The following is an 8,634-nucleotide window of genomic DNA, read 5'->3' as shown; positions in this document are numbered from 1 at the left end:
GGAAAGAAACTGACTGAGATGTTTAGGACAACCCATCTTTTCAGGGTGGTTTCTGCAGGTATATTGCAAGGACAGGAAACAGTGATAGCCTGGAGTGAAATCACTACATGTTAGCCATGTCAGGTTCTCACCTCTAACATCACAATCTTATATGTTTCTCTTCAGAAGAAGTCGATGGGACCTACTCCCAAGAAACTGGATATAAGATTATAGCCTTAGGCTTCAATTCTATACCTAGCGCAACAAGACTTCCCCCCACCCTCCCCCCATAAACCCCGGGAACACACACCAACATCAGCTCTGGGGTGGGGGCAGGGGAACCTCCAGAACAGTGTGCAGGTATCATGGAGGAGAGTTTGTGTCGTCTGTCAATCAGAAATGCTTTCAGTGACAGACCCATTTTATTAATGTCACGTTGAATCCCACCCAACGTATTATATATTGAATCACCTTTTACATGTGTGTCAATGGGATTTTCAAGCATACCATACAAAACACCTAAAAATAATGTACAAAAAGTAACGGAAGATGGGTTTCTACAGGGCTCTCTCTTTCTTTCAGCTGGAAATCACCTTAAATCAGTTCTGGCACCTATCAGGTGGGCGCCATTGCCATTGTAAGAGAACAAGGGAGGCATTCATGGTGAGTTTCAGCACCTCTTTTTCTAGAAATGGCACAGGGTTTTAAAACAATCCAAAATGAACATCTAAGGGAGATAAACCTTTTCATGCAGCTGGAAAAAGCTTTTCAAAATGAAAATGCCTTCAACTGTTTCCGAAAAGTACAGATAGCAAGCACCTGCTGTATCTCCACATGAATGCTGCTCCCTGGAGCAGGGGCAACCACGTCATGAAAATCTCTCAGCAGTTTACGATAAAAATATACTTCAGTATATATAGGAATGCATTACATGGGAGTCAGATGCGATTGCATTCAAAGGATTCACACTGGAGATCTTCACTACTGCATCTTGCTAATTCACAATGCATAATTTGCACTGGCTAATTGGCAGTTCTTGTCTTCATAATTCATGACTTCACAATTCATAATTCATGACTTCATGAAACCTCAGTGGCACAAGGAGAATATTTACATTTTTTAATAGCTGTTAGATGATTTGTACAGTAGGTTGGCGTCCAGTGGGGTCAAGAAACAGTCTTCCCAATGGCCTCTTGAGTCACAGGAATAAAACTGCAGCCGAGAGTAAGTCCCACGGAACTCAGCAGGTTTCTTACATCCAAGGAGACACACATAGAATGGGGCTGCACATTTTCATAAAATCTGGTAGTTCTCGCAGGTTGCAGGTGAAAAGCTACACAGTTCCTGAATTACAAGTTAATTTATGAGGAAGTTGTCACTAAATTCTGCCCACAATGGAATTTGGAATGAAACTGAGAGCTCTATCAAAGCAGAAAAGTGTTCTAAAATGCCAAGCTTACCTAAATCCACATTGCTTTTGGCACACGCTGCACGTTAATTCTAGATTAATGTGTGCTAAATCTATATACATATCCATGCATGAGAACTACTAAATGCTTGGAAGTGGGCAACTTGGTGCCCTCCAGATATTATTGCATCCCATCTGTCACCAGCCATAGCTGGAATGGCCAGTGGTCAGTGATGATGGGAGCTGCAGTTCATCAACATCTGGAACGCATCATGCTGCCTACCCTTGATGACCTGAAAACCATTAAAGTGCAGTGCACGTACTCCCAGTTCACAGACTGGGAACGGAGGCAAAAACTTGCCAAAGGCCACCCAGTGCATCCACATTGGATACACATGCCCACATGCCTCTAGCCTCTAGGCAACTGTCCCCAGGTCTAGGCTCTGCAGAGCAGTTGCATTAACAGCAAAAGGCTTATATACCCTCTCTTGACAGGTTGCGCACCCATCCTGACCTGTCTATCAGCTGACCAGCCTCCTTTTCTACCACACCTGGTGCACCTTTCTTCGTCTCAGACTGCCTTGACTCTCCTTCCTCCCCCTGCCCTGTCTCCTGCCTCACGGGTGGCATCAAACCCCATAAATTTCTGGTCCTCTCTCCTGGGTCACTCCCCTGGTCCCCTGCCTCTGCCACAGACTATTCAAAGGCCTGCCAGTCCCTGACAAATAATTGAAGTCCATAGGTCTAAATATAGGGTGCAGGGATTGAGGGCTATCAAGAAAAAAAACCTCCTGCAGCCCATTTCAATGCAGTTCAGAAGCAACCGTTATGGGGTTCAGTGTGCATTGCTCCCAAGGGAATATGCATAGAACTACAGTCTTAGAGTGAAATCTACTGTGCATGTCCTCCACTACACACAATGGGTCTACTTTGAATGGAGCACTGGAGCAGATAGACCTCTCCATGAGCCTTACTTCTACCTATCAAGCATCACTTAGAGGACTGCTCCTTTGAGCCTTGATGAGACCAGCTGGGGCTCAACTTGCAAGGGGCTTCCTTTCATGCTCCACCACCCTGTTCTCCCCACCCGAGTTTCAGCAGCTCAGCAGCATCCCCAAAGTAGAGCAAGCATAGCCTCAGGTTTGCAAAACTGAAGGAAAGAGTCATGAAGGCACGTCACCTCCATTTTTCAGTACTGGGAAAAAAGAATGCCTGCAGTTTGTCATTCAAGATGTTTCAAGCCATTGCCTGCAGGAAGGTACTGGAGGAGTAGCAGATCGTACAAAGATCCCTGGAAGGCAAATAGTCATTTGTGGGTATAGATAGGAAACACGGCTGTTGGTTTACAGTCATGTCTTCCCGCTTTGAACTGCTATTGCACGATGCAAGCCGAAACCACACAAAATTAGGGGCTCATAGGAAACTTCTCCCCACCCCGTTTGAATGCCGATGCTTTGAAAGACATCCACCGATTCCTTCCCTGCCCCTTTTCTATTTTCAAATGCAAGCCTCAGCGGCCTCCTCCAGATTTATCTTTTGCTTTCAAAGGACGGTGCAAAACTCATCAAGAAGCAAACAAATCAGCCACTTGAATAAGATAAGCAATTTGCCGCTCTGTAAAATGTCAGCGCAATTCAATTTGTACCATTTAGGACAACCCAACACTTCTCCCATTTATTGTTTCCCTGCATAACCAGCTGCACCAGAAGGTAATGCATCCCCCCCCCCCTTTTGCTCTTTTTCAAGGAGGACAGACACGGGCGGCCCATTTAATGTATGACCTTCAGGAGCTTCAGACAACAGTTACAAATGGGAAAAAATGGTTGTGAATAATCCCATTTGTAGTCCATATCATATCATACTGCAGAGGTTTGTTATAAATCTCCCACTCAAATGTAGCAGATGATAAAGCAAACTTCTTTCCGTGAGTTTTTTTAAAAAAACAAAAACAAACAGGTCATTTGGCATTCCAAAACATTCTCTCTGTTTGCTCAGAAGAGATCGTTAGTTTTCATTTGATTAGATGGTTTCAAAATACCTGTGGCTTGGCACTCAGATCTTGCTTCAATGGTAGCATTATTATCATCCATATAATATCTGTATCTCACAGGTTTCAGTCCAGAGACCTTTGGAAATCTCAGGATAGGAAATGTATCATTAAACTAGCAGAAGTACAGGAATGGCAGAACAGTGCTCAGTGCTGTCTTTCCTATTTGCCATCCACCACCAGGCACTGGAGAACCCAAATGGAGAGGGGCCCAAAGCACCATCCTTGGAAGTGGTGGGACTTACTTCTGAGTAAACATGCTTCCGATTGAGTTGAAAGGCAGACAAGCAGAGTTTAACTTCAGTACTTCTTGCAGTAGACAGCCAAGCACCTCCTTGTGCTGAAGGAACTGGTCCATAAGTTATGGGAGATCTCATTTCTGCAGACTCAGTAGCACTCCTAATGCAGCACAGACTGTGATTGGATGCATTTGCAGCAAGTAATTTTGTTACCATTGCAGAATTCACATTCAAGTCACGTTGCGTTGCTTTAAAAAAAAAACCAGAGACACTAGCAATTCGGATATCGATGTTGGAAAATAACCTTGGTACATGTGGAAGATTTCACAGGAATCTGACATGACCATGGGGGAAAAGGCACACGATGCAATCTTAACAACCCGACTCACAAGTAAATGGCACGTAAGCCCAGATGCTTGTGCTGTGGCAAAATCAACTAAAACCCTTTAGTATGTGAATCACAAATAAGGCCACCATGGGATGCTATGGGTAAAAGCCAGCACTTTTGAGCAAACACCAGCCTTTCTCCTTCAGCTACTGCAAGCAGAATCCCATGTCTTGATTGGAGACTTCTTGACACCTGAAGTATCCGTGAATATGTTAGCCCTCTTTTACAGTCTGCAGCTGCCGGTTTCAGAATAGCAGAGTACAGCTGTTGCTTTAACCATTCATAAGGGTCAAGGCAGAAGGGTTGCTGCATAGAAACTATGCTGCCCACTGCTGCACAGGAACATAGGAAGCTCCCTTATGCTGCATCAGGCCACTGGTCTGCCTTGCTTAGTACTGTCAATGGGCCTCCAGGGTTTCAAGAAGAGTTCTCTCCCTGCCCTGCCTGGAGTAGCTAGGGATTGAACCTGTGATGTTCTGCATGCAAGGCAGATGCTCTATCACTGAGCTACAGCCCTTTGCAATAATTCATTTTTCTTCATTCTGTATGTGTACCCCCTACCCCGCCCCATACACACACACTGTGGAATGCAAGGGTTCAGTTCTGCCTCACAAAAGACAAAAGAAGAACAGTGAGGTATGAGGGCCTCTGTTTCTGCCGTCACCGGATAGCTGTTTCCACTTGTCCTAGAAGCCTTCATAAGGAAGCTACCAACGGAAGAATTCAGAGGGGGCTCCCTTGCCTTTTCAGCAGAGGCACAAAAACAGGACAATACAGTGGTACCTCGGGTTACATACCCTTCAGGCTACAGAGTCCTCTAACCCAGAAATAGTACCTCGGGTTAAGAACTTTGCTTCAGGATGAGAACAGAAATTGCGTGGTGGCGGCGCAGCAGCAGCAGGAGGCCCCCATTAGCTAAAGTGGTGCTTCAGGTTAAGAACAGTTTCAAGTTAAGAACGGACCTCCAGAATGAATTAAGTACTTAACCCGAGGTACCACTGTAGTTTTCAGCTACATTGTGGGCTACATTGTGTTTAAAGTTATTGAATCATTCTACTTGACTTACTGGTGAGCTTTACAATCACTTGAGGAGGAAGGCCAGTTTTCTATCTCTTCCACAGATCAGAGAAGTCTGCTTTGCTTTAACACCCCACATCTCAGATCCATCAGAATGCACCCACTGGTTAGACATGAATCCTAAAATTAGGAGTTCTGTGGCTCTGGTTGGACTAGGTGATCCTACTCTACAATTTTAAAATTCTATGAATCCCACCCAAAATTAGTGACAGCTTGGAAACACCCAAAGTGTGAGAAGTGTTCACACCAAGGCCGCAGCTAAATGTGTCTAACACTTGTCTACTTTGTTTCAGTGGTAGTTTGTACAAAAAGACTCACCGGCTGATGATCGAAAGCCCCTCTTAGATTGGATGATACTTACATTAGTCATTGTTGAAAGAATGTATTGGCAATTGTTTTCACAAATAGGGTTCCCTTGTGGGATTCAAGCCACTGTCTGCTCCTACTGAAGGCTGATGATGCTCCAAAGTGTGTGATAAGAATTCCCACATGGAGAGGGGAGGAAAATCTATTCGAAGCAGGACCTTTCAGACAACTATGACTGAATTTCAGGGTTTCTTCTCACAGTGACCTTCATGGAAATGGTTGTGTATTCAGAGATGAACAAAGTATCTGGCTGCCGAGATGTTATGCAGAAGAATGTTGAGAGCCTAGCCTTTCTGGCAATTACAAACCCCTGTCTCATCTGCTGTCTGGAAGGAGGAGGAGAAGAGGAAGGCTCCTCTGGAAACCAGCTGCATAGGTGATAGGCTGAGGAGAGAAAATGAGAATCCACAGGTGGACTGTCATGAGCAAATGGATCAGAAAACTGTGTGCAAGTTTTCACAGGCTACAAGTAGAGTTTATTTGCTCTTGCCAGCCTCTTACGCTTTGCTATTTTAATTAGTTATCCCCCCTCCCAATTTTATGTTCTGATGTCTTTTTTTATAGAACTTTTCTGCTGAAGGGTGGCACACTGGCAGTGTCAGATCAGCTTGAATTTGACCTATCTGCAATGCAAATCCATACATGCCTTATTCAGAAGTAAGTCCCACTGAATTAAATGAGGCTTACATCCAGACGTGGCTGGCGCTGTGGGACGCGGCTGGCACTGTGGGTTAAACCACAGAGCCTAGGGCTTCCCGATCAGAAGGTTAGCAGTTCGAATCCCCACGATGGGGCAAGCTTCCATTGCTCAGTCCCTGCTCCTGCCAACCTAGCAGTTCGAAAGCACACCAGTGCAAGTAGATAAATAGGTACTGCTCCGGCGGGAAGGTAAACGGTGGTTCCGTGTGCTGCTCTGGTTTGCCAGAAGCGGCTTAGTCATGCTGGCCACATGACCTTGAAGCTGTACGCCGGCTCCCTTGGCCAATAAAGCGAGATGAGCGCCGCAACCCCAGAGTCGTCCACGACTGGACCTAACAGTCAGGGGTCCCTTTACCTTTTACTTCCAGAGACTGGGTAGAGGGCTGAAGCATAAAAGACTGCATTGTCCTGTATCTCTCACTGCATTTGAACTGAGAAGGCTTTGCGAAGTTTATCAGCTGCATGCCTTATCAGGACAGTTCAACAGAGCACACTGAGATCCATTTAAATGGCTGCTTTACTAGGGCTGAATCTACACACATATAAAAAAACTCTGTGAAAACGCTTTAAAAAAACCACTTTTATGTATATATATGGAATTTGCCATTAGCTCACCATCGCCGTCTAGTGTCACATTAGTACAATGCACTTAAAAGCACTTAAAAATTATATTTGCAGCTGTATAGCTGAGTAGGAAGGAATCTTCCCTGCAGACACACTAAAGTTTGACCCAGCACATATGTTTTGGCAGGTTTTCATGATATCTTTTGGTTTGTTGAATGGAGGGGTACGAAATTTAGTGTCTGCTATGTTTTCACTAAAATCCAACTATAAGGCATACTCACCTTTCCAGAACTACCGAGTTTAATTGGTCTATTAAATCCGAGGTTCCACTCTTTTCAAGGGGGTTTATTCCCATATATGTAAGCAGACCTGGCTCAACCATAAGGCAAAGTGTAGCAGCTGCCTCAGGGAGCAGATGAGGATGGCCAGGGAATGGTAGTGTGGTGTTGGAGAACAGAGTATGTGCCATGTGTCCTGGCCTACACTCCTTAAGCTCCTTTGCCACCCTGAGGTGCAGTGGAAAACATTGTACACTGCTCAACCGTCCTGGTAAAACTGGGACATCCCTTTTTTGTCTCATGAGAGCATGGAGGCCATTTTGGGCACCATGATCTTGCACAATTTTTCAGAGTCACTTTTTCAGAGTCTCGCCTTTTGTCACGATGTATTGGAGGGTTGCCAGTGTTGAAGTAAGATCCACTTGGTGGTCTGGTCAGCTTTTATATGTGGACTTCACAGTGGGGAAAGATGCCATCTTGTCCCTCATCTCAGAGATCATAATGTCTAAGGTCAGTCTCAGAACTGCAGTCTCAGTCTCATAGCCACTTCACTATACCAGTGGTCAGTAAATGGAATGAAGGGCTCTAGCTCAGTGGTGGAGTATCTGCTTTGCATGCAGAAGGTCTCGGGTTCAGTCGCTGGCTATTTCCAGGTCATGCTGCCTGAAACCCTGGAGAGCTTCTGCCGGTCAGTGCAGAGAATACTGGTGGACCAACAGTCTGACATAGTCTAAGGCAGCTTCCTGTTTACCTAATTTTACAAATCTATCTGGACGTACACCATGTTTGTTCTAGGCTGCGCCCTGTGATTTTGAATGCAGCATCTAGTTAGGTATTTGCAGTCACAAAGGTTTCTTCCCAATTAATAAAGACATTCCAGAGAGAGAAAGGAGAGAGAGAATAACAACGAACAGAATATGCCTACTCCAAACTTTTAGAAACAAAAGCAAAAACAAAAGCTAATCGATAATAATCAATGAACGAGTGTTAATTAATGTCTCATTTTTTGAAGCTAAACGCTGTCAGGCTAGCAAGCCACTTTTAGCTCGCCTCTGGGTAAATGATGTTTGGTTGCCCTTTCGCGAGACAGCCCCAGTATACAAATGAGCAGGGCACTCCCAGCAGACTCACCTGAAAGGTTAGCAGTTGTGCACAGCATCTGAGATGAATGTTGGAAATCTATGCAATACAAATGAGGATTTCAGCAAAGAGCACTTATATTTGATTAATAGGGACAAATTTTACTTTGATGAGAGTATGTGATGCTGCAGTGGCCAAAAAGGTTATTCATCAACCATGCCAAGACGTCAGCCATTAAGTATCGGTGCTGGAACTATTGCTGTGGCATCAAAAGTGTGGGGGTGAAAATGGATGATCTCCACGCTGCGTTATGTTTAAAGATAAGCATGTTAAATGTGGGAGGTGTAATGAGGGGGCTCATCCCCTCATTTGCAATCTTTCCAGTCTACAGACTTGTCAAAATAACTTGTGACGGGTCTGTCAGGTTTGTCACTTTCCCTCCCCTGATGCTCAGCTGTTATTTAATTATTGATGCCACTGACTTCGTAGTTGTTTCAACAAGAAAGTAC

Source organism: Podarcis raffonei, chromosome 1 (assembly GCF_027172205.1).
Source record: "Podarcis raffonei isolate rPodRaf1 chromosome 1, rPodRaf1.pri, whole genome shotgun sequence".
NCBI classification, from domain to species: Eukaryota; Metazoa; Chordata; class Lepidosauria; order Squamata; family Lacertidae; genus Podarcis; species Podarcis raffonei.
Note: the sequence above shows the minus strand (reverse complement) of the source record.